Raw genomic sequence first — 12,256 nt, 5'->3', positions numbered from 1 at the left:
ATATATAGATATGTGGAAGGGACCACTACTAGCACTGTGACTAAATTTAGCTTAAAAATGTTCGACTTTCCTATGTCTTTTTCACTATGTATATAAGTGGAAAAGTAGATTCCACTCTGCCCTGCATGAAAATACCTAATGTGCAAATAAAGAAGCCAACTGTTCATTTCTTTAAAAAGAAATAACATCAGAATGTTTATACACAAACTATGCTGTAGTAATTCTGCAAAAGAATCTTTTTTTAAACTAAGAAAATATATGTCAACTATAATTAATTGACTCTGAGAAAGAGAAAATAACGAGGTGTAGTGAACGAAAATTTCCTACATGCAAATTAGACTAATATTTATAAGAACGGTAGGAAAGTAGAAAGAAGCAAGGGGATAAATTATGGGTGCCTTTAGAGTCACAATGTGTGGGGTTTGTGGAATAAGGGAATAGCATGCGGGAAATTTGCATAAGAGCTGTGGGTTTTTAAAGACCCTCCATGATTTGCTGGGTAACAGGAACACTGACAAATATGCAAATGTGGGCTGCCCTAAAGACAATGAAACAGACATACAGTCAATGGTTACTGTCATCCAGTTCTTTGCATGACATGCAGACAAGCTTAGAGAACATTGATTGTTCTATAAACTGCTGCAATTGGAAAGAAGGACCAGTCAGCTTACACCAAGACACATTTTTCACTCCTGACATTTTGATAAAGGCATATTGACCTAAATGAGACCCATGTTATTCTGGAAACATCTGAGGTGAAAGGGCACAAGCTGTTCTTCATGGTCATACACAAAAATGCCAGGTAACTATTAGCAACTGGCAAATTCCCCTCCCCAACCCTTGGCTTGGTGACACACAAGTGAGTTTTTTTAAAAAAATATCTTCCCTTGTATAAGCCCAATAAATCCACTGCAGGAGGAGGAGGAGGAGGAGGGGGATGGAGGATGATATTTGTTGCTATATTTAGAGACAGCTGTCAGAATAGCTGCTTAGAGGAGAAAGCCTCTGCTGTTTACATTTACAATAAAATGTGCTAATCATTGGAAAGGCAAATAAGCAATTCTTTGCGAATTACTTCAGTATACCCTGCATACCATTCCTCAAAAACTGGAATTTCAGGAGTTTCAATATTAAGAGGCAAACATAACAACAACAGCAGGAGCAGGAGCAGCATGCTGCTTGTATGCTACCCAACTCCAGTGGTGGATTGCTACCGGTTCGCCTCAGATCGGGCGACACGCACGTGCGCGTGAGCGCCCATGAGCGAACTGGTAGTGATGGGTTTTGAAACCTGCCCCTGCCCAAACTCTCAATGAATTTTGATGGCTCAAATAATAATAAATCAAATAAATTACAACCAAATCAATAAAGGATAAAAAGAAAAGATGGCAAGTGTGATGAAGTGAGAGATCTTATGGTCTCTCACCAACGGCCTAGGGGAAGAGCCACCGAGAAGACAGGCTTCCAATGATGACACTGTTTAATTAAAGGATCCTAGAACGTGCCAACCTGCAGGACTGAATTGACTACATGTTATAGGAAACAGGTTCAAGTGACTACGCCTTATGCATACTAAGGACTTCTTTCTTTTTTACAATTGTAAAAAAGCACCAACAACTTCAAATTTAGCCATATTAGCTGGTTAAAGTTAGGTTGATATTCTTATCAGATATTTACATTTATATTGATTTTTTAAAAGGGATATAAATGCTCAGTTTTTCAGCACGTTTTTTGTGCTGAAAAACGTCCCCTCGGCTTATACTCGGGTCTATACGGCTTATACTCGAGTTTTTTTTTTTTTAAGCCCCTCGGCTTATACTCGAGTATATACGGCTTATACTCGAGGTTTTTTTTTTTTCTTTTTTTCACATTTTACCGGACGGCGCGGGGAAGCCCTGCCGGTGCAGTGAGAGGGCGGGGCGGGGGAGCCGCCAGCCTTCTCAGCTGAGGGAGGGAGGGTTTCCCCAACCGGTAGGTGCCTCATTTCCCACCCTCGGCTTATACTCGAGTCCCCAGTTTACCCCCAGTTTTTGGGGTAAAATTGGGGACCTCGGCTTATACTCGGATCGGCTTATATTCGAGTATATACGGTACATTTATATTGAATTTTTAAAAGGGATATAAATGCTCAGTTGGGCTTTCTGTACGTAATCCAATGTTTAACCCTTATAAACCTTAGTAAGACCACATCTGGAATACTTCGTCCAGTTCTGGTCACCAAATAAAAAAGATGCTGAGACTCTGGAAAGAGTGCAGGGAAGAGCAACAAAAATGATTAGGGGGCTGTAGGCTAAAACAGCCTACAGGAATTCGCTACGTCTAGTCTAATGAAAAGAAGGACTAAGGGAGATATGATAGCAGTGTTCCAATATTTGAGGGACTCCTACAAAGCGAGGTGGTCAAACTGTTTTCCCAAGAACCAAAAGGCAAGATGTGTTGTGGTCAACAGCCTACGGAGCTGGCAACAGAGTCGGACAGCGATGAGGCTGAGGTGAGACCAGGGCCATCGGGAAGTGAGGTGCGGACTCCAGAGCCTCCAGAGACTGATAGTAGTGAGGCAGAGGAACAGGAGCTCTTCTCATGCGTGTGTGTAATGCATGCCTGAGAAGAGCTGCCAGAAGGCAACAGCAGTTCAAGCAGAGAGGACAACTCGGGAGTAGGGCCAAGAGATGATTGGCCCCTCCCATAAAGCTTAAAACAGACCAGCACCGGCGTTTGAGCTTTGCCGGAAAACAACATTGTAGCTGGGTCTTCTACTTCATCTACGTCTTTGTTTTTGTGGCTTCTGGATGTTTGCCAGGAAGGGCCTTTGGCAGTTTGCCTAATTGAACCAAGGTTTGCGAGATAACTGAGGAATTTGTGTTGGGAGACATTTGTTTTACTTTGAGTTGAACTATGCTGAGAATGAAGTAATTCCCAGCTGTTCGAATAAAGTTTCTTTTTTTCCCCACGGACTAAGTTTATTACTACCTACTTGGGCCTGGGTCACAACAAGATGAGAAGCAATGGATGGAAACCAACCAAGGATAGAAGCAACCTAGAACTAAGGAGAAAATTCCTAACAGTGAGTCCTAACCATCTTGTTGTGGTTGCTCCATTACTGGAGGCTTTCAAAAAGAGACTGGGTAATCATTTATTTGAAATAGTATAGGGTCTCCTTGGACTAGAAAACCTCAAACTCTATTATTCTATATTCTACATTTATTAGATCAGATGAGGCTGGAGTCGTAAGCATTCATAACAAAGAACCTCTACTGTACTCAATCCAAGAAAGGAGAATAAGTGATCACGCAGTTACAGAAGGTGAACTACTACGACATAGAACACCCAGGACTGTCTTTAAAGATGATTCAGAAAATAGGACAGAATACAGAGATTCAATTATTTTAGGGACTAGTTGATCAACATCTGGATGAACTCCAGTTTAGTGCCAGATATGCTAGTGCACTTTTGGCCTCAGTTTAAAATGTTTGTGCGATTCTGGTAAAAGACCAGAATCATCCTTCAAACAACCTAATCCCAAACAGATTCTGGTGAAAGACCAGAATGGGTTTGGGATTAAGTTGTTTGAAGGATCATCCAAACCCATAAACTTGCTTGAGCTCTTATCAGTATAAGAGTTCCTCCTCAAAATCCATAGGTAAGATTTCCCATGCCTATTTTTGTCTGGAAGAAAGTATGTGTTGTTTAGGAAAAATCCTTGCCATTCTGGAATTTCCTACTACACAATAAGTGCATGTTCTCTACCTGACCATTTAAAAATGATCTTAAAGACTTGGATATATCTTTTGGTTTTATATCTTTCGGAATTTCATGGAGACAACTGGCACACTGACATGGCTCACCTTGTTTCATAACCAATTAATGAGACTGGCTTTTCAAAATTTTCCTTCCCACCAATTGTCAACTGAATGTTTCCTTTGTTAAAGGGTTCAGGAGTTTTCCTTGGAAATAATTTCTCTCTTTCTACAAATAATAAGATGATTTCAGTATTACTGGAAAGTTCTTGGCTACAAAAGGATTGGAAATTAGTATAGGCTTTATTGTCATTGTAAATCATATATACAACGAAATTGAAATTACATCTGGCAACAAAACTGGTTAATTAAGTACTTGCTTTTTAAACCTGTTACTAAAGAAAAGCTGCATGAAAAACTACCAAACTATCAGAACTCTCAATTTTTATTTCATTCTTTGGCAACCAAATCAGAAAGCAAAATCTCCTTCCGTTATTTTTTTTATTTTACTATTTTTTAAAAAAAATAAAATATGGCAGTAACATATTTCCCCCAGGACTTCGTCAACTCCCCGACCTCCGAACCTTCCGCCGCGAGCTTAAAACATATCTATTTATCTGCGCAGGACTGGACTAGATTTTAAAATTTAAATTGGTTTTAAATGGGTTTTATTATGTATATTGTTATTTTTAATTATTCGGCCATTTGTAATAAGTTTTTTAACTGATGTTTTATTTTGTATTTATATGTATATTTTTATTCGGCTGTGAACCGCCCTGAGTCCCTAGGGAGATAGGGCGGTATAAAAATACGAAAAATAAATAAATAAATAAATAAATAAATAAAACATAATTGCTACTTACTCCAATCTGAACATTCCTTTAAATGTGTACAGATGTATACTAGCAGTTAATAGTAGTAACTTTCAAACTGTAGGTATGCCAAGTTCATTTGCTCAGTATTTACTATGGCCTTCAACAATTAGCTAGGCTGGATGAAAATATTTTCATTCAAGTGAACTGAACTGAACTGAAAGAAACACCAGCCAATTTGGAGCATGAATTAGCTGGTTAAGATTCAGTTACTCAGCAAAAATAACACCTTTCTTCACTTGATTGATTATTGAACCTTTAAAGGCTGTGTACAAATGCTCCCATTGTGTGCACTGTTTAATATGCTTAGGTTGAAAGTCTCTTTCAAAATGGAGTTGCTTATATAGCTTGTTGTTCAAATATATTCCGGTTGCTTTATCATCAAAATACTATGCCCTCATTTATATGCTGGCTGGAGAGAGAGAACCACTGTCAATATTTCCTTTCTCCAAGCTGTGGCTTCCAGAAGTAGCAGACTATTATTTCAAAAAGTTATACCATAGGTTGGCAATTTTGGGAAATATAGTCCCAACACGTCTGGAAAACATAAGAATGAGGAAATGTTAGCATACAATATAAACAATGGGGATTTTCCCATCATTATGTGATATTCCCAAATTACGGAAGATTTTAGGGTGCATTCTTCTTTCATTCAAAAATTGCCTTTCTGAATTGAAGATCCATCTGAAGAAACCCCTGGCCAGTTCTGGCATTTAATGTACTTCTAACCTATGTGAATTTAACAATAGCCCGTGGGAGAAAAGTAAGATGAGATCTATGGAGATGATGACAAATAAGTAATACATGTATTATTTATACATATAATTGCAGGAGATGCAGTGAAACATACAATTGCAAGAGATGCAATGGGGAAACATGGAAAAAGTAAGATGAGATCTATGGAGATGATGACAAATAAGTAATACATGTATTATTTATACATATAATTGCAGGAGATGCAGTGAAACATACAATTGCAAGAGATGCAATGGGGAAACATGGGGAGGTTGAATGTTAGGTGTAAAAAATTTCTATTTTTTTAAAAAATTGAGATTGGGACAAGATTTGGGGCAGTACCTTTTCTAGTTGGAATGAAGTCCTATTGAAGAAGTGAATAATGGGCAATATTTTTTTAAAAAGATAGCCATAAGGGAGAGTGTTGGATGCCATTTGAAATCTTCTAAGCATTTGTCAGCTTATTAACATAGGCTCTCTAAGGACCATGGCTTATTATTATTATTATTATTATTGTTGTTGTTGTTATTATTATTGTTATTATTATTATAATATTTATATTTATTTATTTATTTATTTATTTATTTATATTACTAGACTGCCCTTCTCCCGAAGGACTCAGGGCGGTTTACAGCCATATAAAAAACAATATTACAAACATTAAAATAATTTAAAATGAAATATTTAAATTTAGGCTAACTCCTTAAAACCCATTTAAAATTCCCAATTAAAACTATCAGGCCAGTCCTGCGCGATGAAACAGCCATGTTTTCAGCTCGCGTCGGAAAGTCCGGAGATCAGGGAGTTGGCGAATACCAGGTGGTAATTCGTTCCAGAGGGTTGGAGCCCCCACAGAGAAGGCCCTCCCCCTGGGGGTCGCCAGCCGACATTGTCTAGCTGACGGTACCCCAAGGAGGCCCACTCTGTGGGAGTGCACTGGTCGCTGGGAGGCCGTCATAAATAACCAGGTCCCATGCCATGAAGCGCTTTAAAGGTGGTAACCAATACCTTGAATTGCACCCGGAAGATCACCGGAAGCCAGTGCAGCCTACGCAGGAGTGGTGTTATATGGGAGCCTCAACTTGCTCCCTCTATCACCCGCGCGGCTGCATTCTGGTCCAACTTAAGCCTCCGGGTGCTCTTCAAGGGGAGCCCCATGTAGAGAGCGTTACAGTAATCCAGACAGGAGGTGACAAGGGCATGAGTGACCGTGCATAGGGCATCCCGGTCTAAGAAGGGAGGCAACTGGCGAATCAGGCAAACCTGATAAAAAGCTCCTCTGGTAACGGCCGTCATTTGATCTTCCAACGACAGCCATGCATCCAGAAGAACGCCCAGATTGCAAACCTTCACCGTGGGGGCCAATGACTCGCCTCCCACAGTCAGCGATGGAATCAGCTGATTATACTGGGATGCCGGCATCCACAGCCACTCGGTCTTGGAAGGGTTAAGCCGGAGCCTGTTTCTTCCCATCCAGACCCGCACGGCCTCCAGACACCGGGACATCACTTTGCCGGCTTCGTTGGGGTGGTTTGGGGTGGAAATGTACAGCTGCGTATCATCAGCGTACAGATGACACTGCACCCCAAAACCACGGATGATCTCGCCCAGCGGCTTCATATAGATGTTGAACAAGAGGGGTGAGAGGACCGACCCCTGTGGCACCCCACATAGGAGGCGCCTCGCAGTTGACCTCTGCCCCCCTGCCAACACCATCTGTGAATGGCCCGAGAGGAAGGAGGAGAACCACCGAAAAATGGTGCCTCCCACCCCTAACCCCTCTAGCCGCTGCAGCAGGATACCATGGTCGATGGTATCAAAAGCCGCCGAGAGATCCAATAGGACCAGGGCAGAGGAACAACCCCTGTCCCGGGCCCTCCAGAGATCATCCACCAACGCGACCAAAGCCGTCTCTGTGCTGTACCCAGGTCAGAAACCGGACTGGAACGGGTCCAGATAGACAGTTTCATCCAGGTACAGAGGTTATGACTAGAACATCAGGCATGGTTATTTTCTTCTCTCTCCCTCAATATGTGTGTGTCTTTGTTTACCACCTTGCTCTGAGATTTCTAGAAACAAATGAAACAGATAAAATAGATCCTGGCATAAAATTATAATTCAAAGTTATGCTGATACTTGCAATGCTACATAAATGGCTCAATTACAATTACACATACATCACTAGGAAGTGCTTTGAACCTTTGCCTTGCAGAGGTCATAATGTTACATCGTATTTCATAATCATGGTATTATTTCACTTGTCTCAAAAGGTCGAATTCCGACAGCTGGCAACACTGCCTTCCTGTTTGAATCAAGCTTCTGATTCGGAGAATATTACAATTAGTGTATTTATTACGAGCAGCAATGAGCAAAAACTGTTTTGGGAGCCACAAAATGTGACGCAGAAATGTTTAGCCTGCGGCTCTCCTGAGCTCCCTTTTTGCTGGCAGAGGCACCGTGGGCCGGTCCTTTGCTGTTTCCAGGGAGGGCCCTGGATCTTGAGTTTGACACCCCTGCTTTAGAAGCACAAATTGCTAGACTCCCATTATGCACTCTGTCCACAGCTTCAAGAATTCAGGGGTATTGATCAGCCACAGTTACCTAAGGGTCTTCAATTCTTACATGAGAAATCCATCCATGCCCTAAAAGAAATCCCCTCACTGCCCAGAGTCCCAAACTTTGATGATGCAGTTATGAGGGGAAAACATCTTCCCTTTCCCCTTGAAGATGCCTTTGGCTGCTCACCAGTTAACACAGCTCAAGTTCTTTTACTTCATTGGTGGCTCAACTGTTATCAACAAAGCACAATTACAGTATCAACATGTTTATACATGTTGATACTGTACCTTGATGAACGTATCTTTTCTTTTATGTACACTGAGAGCATATGCACCAAGACAAATTCCTTGTGTGTCCAATCACACTTGGCCAATAAAATTCTATTCTATTCTATTCTATTTATGAATTCGTTTAAGTCCTTGCTGATTTTACAGGTGGTCTTCATTTAACAACCAAAATTGGGACTGGCAACTTGTGGTCGCTAAGTGAAACTGTGTGCTTATATCTTACTTCAGCTTTATACAGAACTTTGAAGGTCACAAATGTGAGGATTTGTTGAAAAGGATCAGTTTTTCATCATGGTCATAACTCCAAGCAATTGCTAAACTAGATCTACCTGTAACAGGAAGTAGGAGTCACTTATTTCATGTCCATAGAAACCAAACTATCAAGCACAGGAAACCAGGAAGCAATGCAGTTCAAATGAATACAAGTTTATTGCGAATTAACACTGTCTATAAGAGTCTGAACTACTAATAGTGACAGCAAATTGGCCGTAGACAAGAATCAACAGAATTCAGGGTGGGCTGGACTTAAGTAGTATGTGAGCGTTGAAAAAATTGGACACTGATGACACACTTATCCCCTCCCTTGGTCCCAACCGGGTCATCTCCTGCACAAATAACTTGCAACCAATTTGATAAACAAAATCCTAATCAGCCATGAGGATCAAGTTTATCAATTCAGGCAGTCCTTGACTTATGACCACATTTGAACCCAGAATTTACGTTACTAAATGAGAAATTTGTTCAGTGAGTTTTGTCCCATTCTACAACTTTTCTTGCCAGAAATTTGTTAAGTAAATCACTGTAGTTGTTAAATTAGTAACATAGTTATTAAATGAATCTGGCTTCTCCATTGACTTTGCTTGTCAGAAGGTCACAAAAGATGGTCACATGACCCCCAGTACACTACAACCATCATAAATATAAACCAGTTGTCAAGAATCCGAATGTAAGTCACATGACCATGGAGATGCTGCAACAGTCATAAGTGTGAAGCATGGTCATAAGTCACTTTTTCAGTGCCATTGTAACTTTGAACAATCATTAAACAAACTTTTGTAAGTCAAGGACTACCTGTAGTAAAGCCATAATAGAAAAGAACTGTTAAAAATAGGCAACAAGCAATTATGTAATCTTTTAACTAAGTGGCTTTAATATGACCTGCCTAACATTCTTTATCTTCTAGACAGCCATCAAATTCATTTTTTCGTTGGGGGTGTTCCTTGGAACCCTGACATTCTGAGAGGCAAAACTAAACTTCTTTTTCTTTTTGACACCTGTTTGAAAGACTGAAATTTTTCACCATATTACCTCTTGCCTCAGTAAATATGTGTCCCACTTTATTAATGTATTGTATCTTAACAATCATGTAAGATGCTGTATCTGAACTATGATGAACTGTACCTTAATACAAAGCAAGCAAAATATAACTTTTATAAACAACCATCTGTATAAATACAGTAATTGGAAGAATGTGTCCTTAAGGAACTAACGATGTCAGGCTGTATATGTAATAATCCAATTAAGGATTGTTGCATATACAGGATGTAAGGATGTCATACTGTATATGCAATAATTCAATTATTGCATATACAGTATGAGATTTCTGGAAAACTGCAATTTAGGTTCACTGGATAATCTTTATCCAATGTTCTTTTTGTTTTGAATATTTTTTCCGTCATTGAGAGACAGATTTCCGTCATTGAGAGACAGATTTGTCTTTAAAATGTGACTGCAAAATGACAAAAATATATTTAAAAACTTTTTATTAACATACCACTTTTGGCAGAAATTTTTTTTAACAGTCAAATCATTAAATGCTATTGAGGTATTTACCTAAAACTTCAGTTAGAAGAAAGAGTCTGTCTAAATGTATGTCAGTTCTTGATTTTCAGAAATCTTGAAATGATCTCATGTTCATTATCACACTATAAAACAGAGGCAGATGTTTCTGTATGTACTATCAGATGAAATGAGCTAATTTCCCTTGAAGTTTATCTGCACTAACCAGATGACTTTTTCAGTAAGCACATCCAATGCCTTTGTGGTTACTATAGAGACAAATTTTCCCATCCATTGTGCAGCCGTCTTACAGTAGCTACCAGCTGTTGTCTAGTCATATATTCCATTGGAGGCGAGTTAGGTAAAAAAATGGGAAATCCACAGCTGAGTTTGTCCTAGCCACTGTAACTGAAGCTTCAACTGTAGTTTTCAGTTTCCAGCCTCTTTGCCACTTTCATTAATCACTATTGTTGAAAACTCTAAAGATGTGCCTTTATTATTACTGTTATATAGGATAGCTGATAGGAATAGACCAGGAAGTACAAGTTCCTTTTTTATGGGCAAAATATTGCCATATATTTTGCCCATAAGAAATACATATAAGAATACAAATAAACATGTAGTGTATTTATAGTGAATACCACTTGATGACAAAGTTTTGCTAAAATTAGGTATATTTAATATCAGCAGGCAAGTAAATGCTTTATAGCTTCCTACTTATTATTTATTTAGTGTATGGCATGTACAGTAGTCATGCTATCACTGATATACAAGTTTAGTTTAAATAAAGCATCAGCAAGTGTGTGTGCGTGTGTGTATATATACACACACCCTTATATATACCCGTGTGTGTGTGTGTGTACACACACATATAAATCAGTGGAATTTAAAATTCCATTTAGTTTTCATCTTTCAAGTTCTATCTCAGGGTATTGTTTAATTCAGACTTTCAATTATTTTCACTCCAGGCTGTTGAAAGGGGGAGGGAAGACCTTCAGATTACTGCCTCTGGGTTCTTTCAAAGCTCTTATACTTTGCTTCAGTCCATTAATTCATCCTTCGGAACTATGATGAGTCACAGGGAAGAAAAACAATTGTAGCCACAATTTTCATTCTTGCGTTCTTCTATTTAAAGGGACTCAAGTTCAAATGTTTAATTATATCTTTGAAGAGTTAATAATCAATTCAACAAAGGCTTCAGAATGTCTTTGAAGCTTTAAGAACAAGCCAGAGATGATGGAGGAGGAGGAGAGTGGGGTTACAGTGTTAACTCCACAGGGAATTTAGATAATAGGTTGTAAAGGTTGAGAGCCTGGATTATGTCTTCCAGTTAATAAAGTTTGGCAAAACTTCTTGTTCTGTCTTGGTGCCATGCTGCTGCACAGAATGCCAGTAAACATTATATTCTACCTTTGAACACAGATGTCCATTATCTTATGCTCAAATACAAACAGTTATTGCTCCTGCAGTAAACTGAGTCATCATGCTAGTTTAGCTATACTAGCAGATAAAGAGTGTTGATTCTTCCAATTCTTTCTGGAGTATTTATCTCCACCATCTATGCTTTCCTTCTTGTCTAAATGTGTTCCTTGAGGTTCTGTTCATCCTATTGCCTAAGGTCTCAGCTCATCTTTCGTACCTTTTAATATCACATAGCAAGACATCATTAACATGATTATAACATTCATCTCCCTTTCTTTTTATCAATGGTCTCAGATTTGATAGCAATAGCACTTAGACTTATATACCACTTCACAGCCCTCTCTAAGCGGGCTGCCCCAACAATCTGGGTCCTCATTTTACCGACCTCAGAAGGATGGAAGGCTGAGTCAACCTTGAGCCTGATGAGATTTGAACTGTCAAATTGCAGTCAGCTGGCAAACAGCAGAAGTAGCCTGCAGTCCTGCACTCTAACCACTGAGCCACTCTTAATAGATAATAGCATTTTTCTGTAAATGGCTATATAATGATGGATTGAATGGAAAAGTATTAAAGGGGCCTTAATCCAGCCAATACAAAGAAGCAAAATGCCGATAACATATTTGAGTTAAACACTAATAGCATTCTAATGGGAGGTCACACAAACTTTATGAAAAATTAGACATTTTTGAGAGGATACATCCAATGTTAATCTCAGAAAGGAAATACTGTCAAAATTAGAATAATTATGATTATCACTACGGCTATCATTAAGTGTTATAAGTGTTGTACTTTGATGAAGGTATCTTTTCTTTTATGTACACTGAGAGCATAAGCATCAAGACAAATTCTTTGTGTGTCCAATCCC

At 39.2% G+C, this 12,256-nt stretch overlaps 1 protein-coding gene across 1 annotated transcript in view; it reads right to left on the bottom strand.

Annotated features, from left to right (window-relative positions):
- Positions 1–12,256, bottom strand: part of KCNQ1 (potassium voltage-gated channel subfamily Q member 1) — a 456,225-nt gene that overhangs the window by 342,782 nt on the left and 101,187 nt on the right. The gene's annotated exons all lie outside the window — the stretch shown is intronic.

This window comes from Ahaetulla prasina, chromosome 1 (assembly GCF_028640845.1).
Source record: "Ahaetulla prasina isolate Xishuangbanna chromosome 1, ASM2864084v1, whole genome shotgun sequence".
NCBI classification, from domain to species: domain Eukaryota; kingdom Metazoa; phylum Chordata; class Lepidosauria; order Squamata; family Colubridae; genus Ahaetulla; species Ahaetulla prasina.
The sequence above is the reverse complement of the archived record's forward strand: the minus strand, read 5'-3'. Positions and strand labels throughout refer to the sequence as shown.